The sequence below is a fragment of the Delphinapterus leucas genome, chromosome 10 (assembly GCF_059928025.1).
Source record: "Delphinapterus leucas isolate spDelLeu-1000000601 "Yukka" chromosome 10, BTC_Dleu_Yukka2, whole genome shotgun sequence".
Taxonomy (NCBI): domain Eukaryota; kingdom Metazoa; phylum Chordata; class Mammalia; order Artiodactyla; family Monodontidae; genus Delphinapterus; species Delphinapterus leucas.
Window position 1 is genome coordinate 78,959,673 of NC_143138.1, and position 12,797 is coordinate 78,972,469.

The 12,797-nt window shown below is 41.8% G+C and overlaps 1 protein-coding gene across 1 annotated transcript in view; it reads left to right on the forward strand.

The window, feature by feature from the left end:
* Nucleotides 1-960: 960 nt before the first annotated feature.
* The window catches only part of ATXN7 (ataxin 7), a 133,521-nt gene continuing 121,684 nt past the window's right edge, over nucleotides 961-12,797 (forward strand). Inside the window, 1 exon segment of the mRNA XM_089919518.1 lies at nucleotides 961-1,040. The gene's annotated coding sequence lies outside the window, so the exon portion shown is untranslated.

A 12,797-nucleotide genomic window follows, 5' to 3' on the forward strand; every position in this document is an offset into this window, starting at 1 on the left:
CCGCCGCCGCCGCCGCCGCCGCGGGACCTGCGCTCTGCGCGCTCCCCGAACTCCCCGGGGGCGGCCGCGGCCGGCGCGTGTGGGGCGAAGCCAGGCGGGCGGTGGCGGCGGCCCCGGTGCAGCCCCGGCCTCTGCCGCCCCCCCCCCCGCCCCCCGCTGCCCCCGTCCGGCCCACGCCCAGAGGCCGCCCCGGAGGCCTCCGCCAAACGCCAGGTGAGCTCGCCTGGGCGCCGCCGGGGCGGCGGGGGCCACGCGGGGTCCAAGCCCCCCTCGCCTCCCGGGGGACGGCCACCGCGGCCCCGCCGCCCCATTCCCGCTACCGCTGCTAGTGGTGCGCTCGCTCTCCTGGGGGGGGCGGGGTGGGCGGAGGGGGCGCCCTGCCCGCCTGAGCACGGGAGTCGGGGGAGCCAGGGCACAGAGGGGGCGCGGCGTGAGGGTCCCTGCGAAGTTGGCGCCCACGCGCGCCTGGGCGGGTCTCGCCCGCGGATACTTGCGCGGGGCGCGGCCGGCGAGCGAAAAAGGCCCCGGGTTCCAGGTGGTGCGGTTCCGGCCCCGGCGGCCGCCCCCTTCCCCTCGGGGCTCGGGCGGGTGCTGGGAAAGGGGGCCCGAGACATTTAGCGAGCTGCGGGCGGAGTTCGCGCAGCTACTGGGAGCCGGCTGCCGGGCGTCCTCCCTGGGCGCTGGAATCCCCGTCGATGACCGGGATGGGGTGCTCTTATTTATTTTTCTCTGTGATTTTCAAAAACTGCCCCCATCTTAAGGGGAAGTCGCAAGTGAAGGGAGAGGGAGGTGCTCGATGAGAAACGATGCCTAGTGTGTAGAGTTACACATTTCTGGAGCACACTGCCGGTGATACTGGTGTCTTTTCCCAAAAGTCACTTTGATTCAACTTCGATGGGTTTCTCGCAAATGGCAACATTTCGATGGTGAGGGGCGAGAGGAAACGAGCTGCAGCAGTCCGGCTGATTTGATCTCCAGTGGGATCGATTCAGTGAGCTGCAAGAAGCGGGTCTGAGTTTTCAACCCAGGTTTGATATTCTGTGAGTTACTTTCCAATATTTCTGCCCCCCAGGTACCTCGCTTCTTCATATTAGGGATGAAGTATTTATCGAGTATGGATTTGGTTGTTTCAGTTTCCTTAAGCAAATTGGGTTCATTCTCCCGGTTTTCTCTTAGTTGTAGAGGAAGAGCTGTATATGCAAATGGATGACAGTGAAGGGTGTATCACCTCTAGTGAGAAATCAGTATGCATGAAATTTTATTCGTATATATGAAGTCTAAACTTCAGTAATGCTCTTCAACAGTTCTCTAAAGAGTTAGCACCTTTGAGTTTTAGCACAAAGGCAAAAAAAAAAATTTACCTTGAGTGAATATTTTGAGGTATAACTTGCCCTCCCCCACCGTGGGAAATCTCTCCTGGTTTTGAAAAAATATTGGCCTAAATTCTGGCTGTGCATGGGTTTGGGATCCTGTGCATTTTCTTGGTTTACAGGCAGAGAAGACACTCTAACCAAAAGATGAATTAGTTTAAATCTTAAGTACTACATATTGTAAGTTGAAGTGTCAGTTGACTGTCTATCCCAAGTGGCATTTTGGAGGGGATCATTGTTGTTTAAAAGATAATAGTCAAAAAAAAAAAAGTAATAGTCAAGTGGTGAAAGGGTGTTCTTTTTAAGTTACTTGTTACTTGGCTGTATCATCATAATACTGATTTGGAAACAGTATCTAGTGACTTAAAATAATCTTTAATGTTGTTGATGGGAAAGTATCACTGCTCCCTGTAACTTAAATTTTCATGAGGCAGGCTATCCGTGATTCGTAGATGGGGTCCTGGCGAAACACTTATAAGTTCATTTTGTATTTTGTTGGGCAGTGCCAGGAATTTTCTGAAGTAATAAGACCAAGAGAGATTGGAAAGACTTTAAAGTTTGAGGTATACCTGAAAATAAACATTTCTGAACATTCTTGACTCAAGTGGTGGGAAACACAGCAAAATTTGAGCCTTTCTGAACTTGAAAAAATCTGCTTTGTCAGCCGCATAACTGGCAATTGCATTGACACAGATCTTTTGTATTGAACATTTAAGCACTCTTTTAATTGACTTTTCTCCGTCTCATATATAGTGAGAGAACATCTTTTAATAAATCTTACAAGTGGTTTTCTTTTATACAGTTTATTATATATTCACATGTTCATGAATGTTAAAGTAGAAGAGACTCAAGCTCTATGCCATACTAACATTTCTTCCTTTCCTAGGGAAATCTCTGTGAACAGAAAGAAGTAGCGGATTTTAAACTATAAGAAAACTGATTTGGACTTTGCACATGTATGACTTTAGGTTTGGTGATTTACTCAAGTCATTAGATTTGTTCTTTGAGAGTATGAGAGTCTAGTTAAGGAAGTTTCTTTGAGTATTTATTTAATATTAGCCTCTGACGCTATAAAAGATGATGAGAGCTAGCTCTATGGTCTTTACCCTGGTCCTGTAAAACAGGCGTTTCGTAATATGCTTTTAGGGCTAGGATTATTTTGGCAGTCTGTGGACCTCAAGGAGTCATGAGTGGGCTTCAGGAGATTCCTGCACCCCCTATGGTTGTGACCTAATCTTTTTTGTGTATGTGTATTTTTCTGGGGAGGGGTCTATAGTTTTATAGGAGAGGTCCTGGGCCCCCCTAATAAGAGATATATGTTTTTATTAAATAAAATGGGAGTTAGAATAATTCTTAAGAGAAAAAAAATAAGAAAAAGTATATCTTTGTGCTCAGTACTTGCCTTTTAAAGTTGTCTTAACCTTGTCATGTGGTCTTAAGGGTGCAAAAGCACTGCCATTTTGTTCCCACAGCAAACTGTTGTCTGTCAGTTGATAAGCCATGCATACACATAGAGGGCTTGACATGCTGGCCCTAGGTGCATTGTGGCTGTTTCTCAATTATACTTAAAAATTTAGACCGAATACCTTGATGGTCGATAGGCAGAGGCTTGAGCTTGACAACCAGTTCTTGGAGTGAATGGTTCATTCAGTTCCACTCTCTACTGCTCTCCAGCAAAGATTCTGGAAGAAGTGAATTGTATTTTCCTTTCTTTAAACATTGAAGGAAGAGAGGATATTATGAGTGAAGAGAGAGATGAATAAAATGCTCATGGCCATAAAAATAAACTTGCTTCCGGTATTCCTGTGGTCTTTCCCTTTCCCTCTCATTTATTCCTGGTGAGCATTCTTGCCCTTTGCTTTCAAGTTGGAGAGTGGTTAGGAACACAGGCTTTAGACTCGAACCTGGATTTGATTCCCATTTCCTGAGCCAGCCAGCCAGCCTGCCTCTCAGAGTCTAGAAAAGATGACCATTAAATGAGATAAGAAACGCAAAAGGCTTTGCTCAGTCATAGGCCCCTAGTAAGTGCTCAAAGGTGGTAGCCCTTTTGAGGATGGTTTTATTCTCGTCTGTAGAAGGAGATAGCTCATACGTTCTTTCAAAGAGAAAACCTTTAATCATACTCATTCCCACATAAACCTTCTGGGACCATCCTGCTTTCAATTCAGAAAAGCCTTTCACATCTTTCTGGTTATCATGGGTAGGTACCCCAGCATCTATAGGTCCTATTAGACCTGTTTACTGTTCTTAACAATGGGGTTGCATTCTCTGTTAGGCTGGCAGGCTATGTCTAAATCCTGGGTATGTCAGAGCCAAACTAATAAGCATGTACCAAGGTTGAGAGCTGTGAACCATTCAAAAATGACTTGATTTTTATGGCCTAGAACAGAGATCAGCAAACTTTCTGTAAAGGATGAGGTAGTAAATGTTTTCAACTTCGCTGGCCACCCAGGTCCTCGTCACACCTTCCACCTCTGTCAGTGCATGGAGAAAGCAGCCATAGATAAAAGTGAGTTGGCATGGCTGCATTCCAGTAAAACTTTGTGGACACTGATGCTTGAATTTCATATAATTTTTATATGCCATGAAATATTAAAAAATTTTTTTCAACCATTTAAAAATGTTGTGTACAGGCAGCAGCTCATGGTGTGTACAGGCTGAGGCTGGATTTGACCCATGCATGGGCCATAGTTTGCTGACCCCCTTGCCGAGAAGGCCCGGAAGTCCTATAGGTTTATGAAGTCACCAAGCAGCACTCCCCGCAGCCATTTGCCATCTCAAGTATTCAGTGCTTTCGGTATGCAGACTTTATCTAATGCCCCCATCGTCCCCATTAGCATGAGACTCCAGTACAGTTAGTTGTTACTAGTTTTGGTGTGTGGCCTTCCCTTCTTAGCACACGCGTTGTACTCACCAGTAAATTATTTATTGCTAAAAATGTTCTCACTTTGCCCAGTTTTCTGTAGAGCTTGATGAGTGAGCCCTGTCCTGTGTGATGGTTTTGAAGGGAATCAGTGCCTTTGGAGCTGTCTTACGCCTCAAGTTCCTGTTACCCTCCCTGTGCCCTGGAAGGGAAGTAATTGATACTAGGCCTCAAGCTGCTAAGGAGCCGCTCTTACCTGTATGCAGCCTCCTCCACCCCCCTCTGCATGATGTTTGCTCAAATAAAGCACACAAAGATTCCTCTTGTGTTCTAACCCCTGGAGATTAGCTCCAGGATTGGTGTGTACAGAGCATGTAGATGTATATGTCTGTGTGTAATTTCATCCGGCCGTCACTGAAGCTCTGAGAGTCGCTGCTTCTTCTTTTCACCTTTTCTCTCTCTTGACCCTTTTCTCTTGGCCATTGTATAGGATGCAGATTTGGTGACCTAGTGGTTGCTATAATTGATTATTTTTTACTTCTCTTCCTGCCTTTTAGAATTCTCTACTAATTGCTTGTTTTGCAGCAAATATGTTCTTTTTGGAGTTTAACTTTTCAAAACCACATTATGCTGGAAATAAAACCCACTAATTGGGTGTTTTAGAATTTCCCTCCTCCAAATGTAAACCTAATGCAATATCAGAGGCCTGAATTGATATTTTAGATACTTAGTGATAAATTGCAGTTTTAAAGTTCTTGGCCATTTAATCTAAATGTTAGAAATGTAAAGTATGTTATTACGCTTAACATTTAAGTGTTTCCTTCTTTTGAAAAAGGTAAATTTGGTACATATTTTCTGGATGACACTTGGGGCAATATGAATCCAACAAAATCATGAAATAAAATGCGAAGCCAACATCTAGGAATTTATCTTAAAGAACCAGTCAGTCAAGGGTGCATAGATGTGTGTGCCAGACTCCTCACTACCCTGGTTTTTGTAATAGCAAAACACAGAAAGTAATCTGAATGCCTATTAATAAAGGGTTGATTAAGTCAATTAGAGCCTATCCATACAGTGAAATAAAATACTGTGCAATCTTTAAACAGGATGATGCAAGTTGATATTTATTGACATGGGAATGATGTTTAGGAGAACAGAGGATAGCATGAGAATATGTTTAATGTGTGATTTTTAAGGTGGATGAAAGCCCTGTGTATAGAAACCTAAAAGCAAGTATCTGGAAGGACGTACACCAAATACTAATAGGAGCTTGTTACCTCTAGGTAATAATATTGTGGATGATCTTTTCTCTTTATGCTTTTTTTTGTTTGTTTGTTTGTTTTAGGTAGCATATGCTGCTTTTATAATGAGGAAAAAATGATAAAGTTATTAAAGAATAAACATACTAATGGAAAACATCTCCTATATGTGGCTAAATGAGGCCTCATTCCCCGAGATGACCAATTTCCCTCATGGTCTGTGTTGTATTGAATGAGAAGTGAAATATGCTTTCTCAAATGCCTTTAAAAATGTTTTCTATATTACTAATAAGCAAGAATATTTTCCAGACTCTTCCAACAGGAAAGAAAAAATTCCATACAGGACTAAATAAATATCAGGTTTTAGAAGAAACTCACTGAAAACACAGACGCATAGGCATTGATAAAGAGAGTATGTTGTGCCTCATTTCTTGTTGTGAAGGATTCTTTTCCCGCTGTTGAAATTCTTATAAAACTGTAAGGAATTCATATGTATGGAGGGAGTCTAGGCTAGTGGTTAAAAGCATGAGCTCCAGCACTTCCTGTGTTGCTCTTGTCCAGTTAGAACTCAGTCTCCTCATCTGTAAAATGTGGATAATACCCATGCTAAGCTGTTGTGAAGATTAAATGATAAGTGCTTAGCAGAGTGCCAGATACTTAGCAGTATCCAAGGAGGAAGAAGTGGTAGGAGGAGTGAGGGCATAATAATAACAGTAATGATAGTGATAATAGTGCTGATAATGACAATATTAGCTACTAATATTTCCCCCCTTCTAGATATAGGTTTGCGCGAGGGCAGAGCCTTGTTTGCTGCATTCATCAGCCTAAACCCTCTAACCAGACCAGTTACCTTGACCAAGACAGGTGTGTGGTCTAGTTTCACCCAGTCATGCTCCCTTTACCCTGGCATCACTATCAAAAAAGAAGAAGAAGAAGAAAAAGGAGTGCTCAGGGACTCACAGGCATAGAGTTGGTGCTCCGTAAATAGTTGTTGAATGGATGGTAACCTAAAGCAAGCATTTTCTCTAGATAGTATGTGGTGAGCTTTTAAAAGAGGGTTTTTCTCATTTTTCAAGTTTATATGGAAGGCGGTTCCAGGCAGAGAAACTGTTAAAGGGAGAATCTGTTTTGAGTTCTCTAGTTTTTAAACTAAGTTTTTAGACATAGCAATTTTGCTTCATTTTTCTTCTTTTAGCCAGTTACCTTCAATTCCAGCTCAACCCTGTTTGTACCTGCATCCTTGTGGTATAACTATGATAACTAGAGAAAATTTTCAGTTTATTTTCACCTAAGTTAGCTGGGCTTTGGAGTATGTTCTACCTCCTGCCTAAACCTCTGTGTTCTGACTGAGGTACATTTCATTGTTTCTGTGGACTTAGAAGCATTGACCTGGCTGTAAAGAATGAGAAGTGTAACCACATCTGCCTCTGACAGTTATTTGGAAACACTGGAGTGTTGAGTTCCTTCCTAGGAAACTTTAGGAAATGCATGGAATAAAAGAATGTAGACATATTATGATAATTCATGAGGCACATCTGTCAGTTATCTATTGCTGAGTAATAATGACCCTCTCCAAAATTTTGTGGCTGAAAACAGTGATCATTTTTTTGCTTACAGTTAGGGCAGGGCAGTTCTTCCACAGGTCTTGCCTGGCCTGAGATCAAATTCTAAAAGTTAAGGAAAGTTAATCTCTATACCAGTGCTTCTTAAACCCCTTGCTAAAGACACTTGCATGGGGCAGGGAGAGAGAGTGAGAAGTGGGAGGAAGCAGATCTTTAACAATCTCCAAAGGACAATCCATTATCTTAAAATTCGACATGAATTTTGTATTCTACTCCATGATGCATGCCTTTGTTTTACCATAAAATTAAGTCTAAATTACTTGCCAATCAAATTACATTTTATCTCCCAAATCTCTGAGAAAATTGCATCTTCTAGACTCAGAATAATGACTAATCAGCTAAAGGTCTTCGGTTGTAAGCAACAGAAACTAAATCTGGCCACTTTAAGTGAAAAAGGAGGTTGCTGGAAGGATGTGGTGTAGCTCTCAGCATTGACAATAGAGCTGAAGAACCAGACCTCAGAATGGATCAGATCCAGAGCAGCTTCAGGGATCCACGTAGCGGGACTCGGTGGAGAGTGTCCTCGGCGTGCCGGACTTCATAACTTCTCCAATTGTTTTTAACCCCTCTCTCTACTGAGTGTGTCTCTCTCAGGCTCAGACTGCGTGCTGGCAGGTGCCTTGGTTCCTGCCTCACCAAGAAAGTACTTTTTGGGGCAATTATCATTTCTCAGCAGCGGGGAGTGGACGCAGGGCTGGTAAAACCACGGACGTCCACGGTCTAAACATTTGTGGGCCTCTGTGTGTGCGTTACTTTGTGCATTATCTATCACATTTAATACTTGCAACACTTCTTTCCCTCCCAATCCTACATGCCTCTTAAACCCCAGTTTGAGACACAATCTTGTGGCTCCACACCACCTATTTCCATTTCAGCTAATCTTACCACTGTAAGTGCAGTAACATATTTATCCATTTCTTATGTGGTAATCTTTTATAAAACAGTATGCATTTCCCTGATATTTTAGAAGAAAAGCACATGGACTGTAATTTAACCATTTTTTGGTAACACAGTCCCTGTGAAGAACATTTTTACCCAATGCACAGTGATCCCTTCAGGACACAGTGAGATAAATACTGTTATTGGCCTCTGCACTAAATGTCCCAAACTGCCCTGCGTTTGTTTCTGTCTCTCGAAATGTCTAGCTGCTTTCATTGTATTCTTGCTAATACCTTAAAATAAACATTTTAGACCTTCCATCTTATAAACTGAAGGGACAATCTATGTTTATATAGCCTTTAGAGTATAAGTTAAACCATGCTTCAATCAGTAAAATGTGCAAATACAATGTGATTTTATTCAGAGTGTTTTCACATATTTTCCTGTTTTATACTCTTATCTTTTGAAGTCAGAGAAGAGCATATTTTCCCCTGTTTTTTAGCTGAGAATATGGTTTACAAAAGGTAAGCAGTTACCCTTGCAGCATATTACTGTTGGCAGGAGAACCCCTGGGTACTTTTACTACCCATGCTTTTGCTGAGGGCAGTTCTAGAATGGTGGTTTACCAATTGCAGAAGCCCTTTATCCGGTTACTCAAGGTCCCACGCTGAATTAGAGATGCGTGAACCTACGATTAACCTCTTACTGTGGGCACATTGGTGTGTAATGGAGGTATCTAATGGTTTCCTTGGTCATTTGCAGCCGCTTTTGTTTACTCTTGCTCTGGAGTCCCAGCGTCTTTTTATTTCCCCACAGATAACCAGTTGAGAAGCCGCTGATTTACCCCACCTCGTCTTCCCATGATTAGCTGGTTTTGAAGTACCTCTTGGAGACCTTTAGTCTGGCCTTTTTTACTTCCCCAGGATGTAATTACCACCTTTGGTGTAGTCACTTGTCCTCCCAACCCCTGGACTCTTCTTTTAAATGGTCTGCCCTGTTTTCTGCTCTTCAGGTCCATCACTACAAGAGATTTTGAGAGGAGCACTTGACGCTTTTGTTTAATTAAGTCTCCAGACAGTGTTCTGTTAATAATAGGGTTGTATGTTAGGCCTTTTCCGCCTCAGTTTTAAAGTTTCATTGTCGTCTGAACCATCAACATGATCATAATGGCAATATGGTGGTTCTTGTTTGGCCATAGAGACGTCACAAGACTTTTCTGTAGCTTTAGAACCTCATTTTAGCATTTAACACTAGTTTTTAAATTATCTCTCTTTTTCTAATTTGTTTCAGGCACTGATTTCTACAGCTTTTAAACATGTTCTGTTAACAACAGTAGTCAAAAATCTAATTTTCTCATGGTCTCTTGCATTTCTAATTTGTATTAAGGTCTCATTTTTGCAGACATTTTGAACCTTTAGGATCCTTGAACTTAATCGTGAAGAGTGCTAACACAGTTCTGTATTGAAAAATGCATACTTTTCATTGCTTTGTATTTTATTCACTTTTTTATCCTTAAGTTTTAAAGTACTGAACACAAAAGGAGATTAAATATCTCCTCTTAGCTGCTCTTAAGAGGAGATATTTAAGACTCTAGTCTCTGCTCCCTGTACTCCTCACCCTGTTGATTATTATTGTTCTGGTAGTTATAACTATAAATCGAAGCTGGAAAAGAGACCATTTGCCATTACATTAGGACAGTTTAAATGGAGTCACTTGTTCAAATTTACCAGCTTCCTGAAGCTAGTAAAGATGTTTATGGTTTCTAAGATTCCTTGTTAATTTATTTCAACACAAGACAGTGAATAATACATGTTTAGCTATTATAGATAATGAGAAAGGTAGCTCCTAGAAAGCTAGTACATATTCCAGCTTTCTGTTTAGAACTATAAATGGCACTAAATTGAAAAATCAGTTGTCATAGTAAACAGCAGTGATGATGTCGTAGTAGGCAGGTTTCTGAATGTGTCTGTTGCTTTAGCTGACTGCCAGCAACGATTAGCTTTCTTTTCCAGAGAGCTGGTGTCAAGTGTTAATCAGCTATAGACTGGAAAGTTTTTACTGGCTAACATTTGTGGTGCAAGAAACACCAGTCTGTGTTTTATCTGTAGTCTCTTAGCCATATCATTGCATATGATATCATGCATATGATATTGCATGGTATTCTTACAAAAAGAAACAGTTCCATTTTTCATCTGTATTAGGAGTGCTTCAGAGTATGAAAATAGTGAATTTTGACCTCGAAGAGTCTAAATTATCTCTGTTAAGGTTGTGATGTGTCCCAGAAAAAATTTACACATTAAACCCAGTTCATCATTCTTGTTTTTTACATTTAGAGTAGTTTCTTAAATTGAAAACATAGTTCATAAAAAGTAGTATTGAAAATCTTAAAATACACAAAAGCTAAGAAATGTAACTTGGATTTTGAGTTTCAAGAATTACATAAACTTGGTTCTTACAGAAAGCTGAAATTCCAGAATGCTTATAGGGTTTTTGTTTAATAATTATTCCCTGATTTGCATAAGTCAGAGGTGTTTGTAGAAAATTTGGAAAATTTCACAAATACACAGAAGGAAATAAAAGTTACTCATACTTCTACTACCTAGAGGTACCACTATTAACATTTCATGTATGTCCACCTAGCTGCTTATAGAGTTTGCCAATAAAATATCCTTTGAAATGAACACTTAAGGGTAACAAGTGTTAGAAATGGATACACTACAGTGAGAACCAAGTTTTGTTAATCCCACTGCTTCTCAGTGTTTCCTTCAGGCTGAAGAGAGAGGCCTCCCCCCTGGGGTGGGACATGAGAGCTATCTCACTCTTTGGCCAGCTTTCGCTGAAGTGTAGCCGAGCATCTTTTCTGCAGACTGTAGTGTATCTGCCTGTCTTTATCTTAGCAACTCTTGCTGTCAGCTTTGAATGCCTGCTGGTTGCAGAGGGAGACATTTGGAGTCTTTGTTGGAGTGGCTTGTTGACATAAGCCCCATGGATTCTTATCAACCTCCTAGAAGGATTCTTTCAGTCAGCTCTTGATTGATCAGAAGAATGCCCCAATATTCAGAAATATAGTAACCTCCAGGGTAGTCGTGCCAAGTGAAAGCAAGGTGGAGTGTTTAGAGACTCCCAGGTGATTTCAATTAACATCTAACCTCAAATCCAGTCGCCTTGGTAAAAAAATCTGAAGGAGCTCAGAGCAGATTATGGTATAAGCATATGCCAGTCCTTGCCATTGGAAAAGTGCTAATCTGGTCAGCTGTGTTAAAGAGACAAGCGAGGCTGAGCAAAGCAGAATTTCTCATCCTGTTCATCTTTTGCCTAGTGCAGACGTACCCTGTGAAAGAGAGAAAGAAGGAAAGGTCACAGGCAGGTGGCTAGTAATACAAGATGGTTGGCTTTTCTTTCTGTGTGCCTTGGCTCGTGGTAAGCAGATCCTCAGGTCTGAGAAAATAGCAAAGTGAAGTGACACACAGGACAACTTCCCCAGGCAGTGATACAACTTCTGGGTATTCAGTGTGAAAATACAGTGCTGACTTTGATTCCAAAGCTCTCAGGGAGAGGAAACCCAGGGAGAAATAGGAGGAGGTGGCATCTCTTTGTAAACATTTTATTTTTCACATGTAGCAGACTCCTGCCTAGAGAATTGTTAAGTGTCAGCCCCTCCATTCTGCCAGCTGTTTTTCAAGAGCGCCCTCTCATGTTCTCTTGAACTGACCAGTTTAAAAGGTGTCACTTCTGCCTGAGAAACCTAAGAGCTTACATGCAGTGCTTGGTGTGAAGGAATTGCTCTGGAAAATGAATAACCTTCGTGATAACTGCTCACATGCAAAGGAGGGAGACTGCTGGTTTTACAAGTCTATGGTTTGAATTCTTAGTTCTGGCTGGAAACAGAGTCCAACTCTGATGGTTCAGGACTTTAATGAAGGGGTTATTTTCAGAGAGTGGGCAGAGTTAAGGGTGACATGGGGTTCCTGTCACCCAGAAACTAACAGCAATGGGAAGCTGTTGTCACTGCTAGGTCCAAAGGAGCAAAGAGAAGAAATAGCATTCATTCCTGGTGTCCAAAGAGAGAGCTAGAGCCAAAGAGGAGGGGCTGTCTGACAGGCGCAATAGCCCTGGAGGGATTCAGCCACTGCCAGAAAATGCAGCCCAGACCGGGGAGAGAATAAAGAAGCAATACTCCCCTCCTCCACTTTCTTTCCTCCCTCTTTGATCTCCTTCCAGTGCCTTCTATTGGCCAAACCCACCTGGAAGCCTGACTGCAGGAACCTAGTGATGCTACCCATAGAGGTCAGCCTCTGGGGCACAGAGCAGGGCCAGAATGGTGGAAAATTGGTCTGGGGATGGAAAAAGGATCAAACAGAAAATTACTAGCACACCCTAGTAGCATATTCATAATCCCAGTTTCATCATTTTATCTTATCATCCTCATCTCCTGAAATCCCAAAATAAACCCTCAAGTATATGAGCTATTGGTTATAACTCAGTTCTGTCTTTTAATATAAGTAGCCTAAACAGTTACCCTACCCTTATCAGAGTTTTTAAATACTCAAAGAGAGAATCTGAACAATTCTCAGAAGAATTGGAAAATCACTGAAAGACCTTCTGTTGGGGCATTTTGTTGTTGGTTAAAATTAAACTAAGATTAGAAAAAATGCATGCGAACTGTACAAGTGATTTCTCCTAAAATATAAAAATTGTAATTTCAGTCACACATTGGTGAGATGGGTTTTTGTTGTTAAAATTAAGCTGCAAAAGGAAAGCAGAACTTTTTTTTTCTTTAATCCTTGCCAATTATCCCTTCAGA